Consider the following 613-nt stretch of genomic DNA (forward strand, 5'->3'; position numbering starts at 1 on the left):
ATCCCACCCATCCCACCCATGCCACCATCCCAGCGATCCCACTGGTGCCACCAGTGATCCCACCCATCCACCAGTGATCCCACCCATCCCACCATGACCCAACCGATGATCCCACCCATCCCAGTGATCCCATCCATCCCACCCATGCCACCATCCCAGCGATCCCACTGGTGCCACCAGCGATCCCACCCATCCCATCAGCGATCCCACCCATCCCACCATGACCCAACCGATGATCCCACCGATCCCAGTGATCCCACCCATCCCACTCATGCCACCATCCCAGCGATCCCACTGGTGCCACCAGCGATCCCACCCATCCCAGTGATCCCACCCATCCCACCATAACCCAAACGATGATCCCAGTGATCCCACCCATCCCCCCATCCCAGCGATCCTATTGGTGCCACCAGCGATCCCAGCCATCCCACCAGTGATCCCACCCATCCCACCATGACCCAACTGATGATCCCACCGATCCCAGTGATCCCACCCATCCCACCCATGCCACCATCCCAGCGATCCCACTGGTGCCACCAGCAATCCCAGCCATCCCAGTGATCCCACCCATCACTCCCCGCGATCCCAGTGATCCCACAGACCCCACAGATAC

This window comes from Meleagris gallopavo, unplaced genomic scaffold, assembly GCF_000146605.3.
Source record: "Meleagris gallopavo isolate NT-WF06-2002-E0010 breed Aviagen turkey brand Nicholas breeding stock unplaced genomic scaffold, Turkey_5.1 ChrUn_random_7180001953200, whole genome shotgun sequence".
NCBI classification, from domain to species: domain Eukaryota; kingdom Metazoa; phylum Chordata; class Aves; order Galliformes; family Phasianidae; genus Meleagris; species Meleagris gallopavo.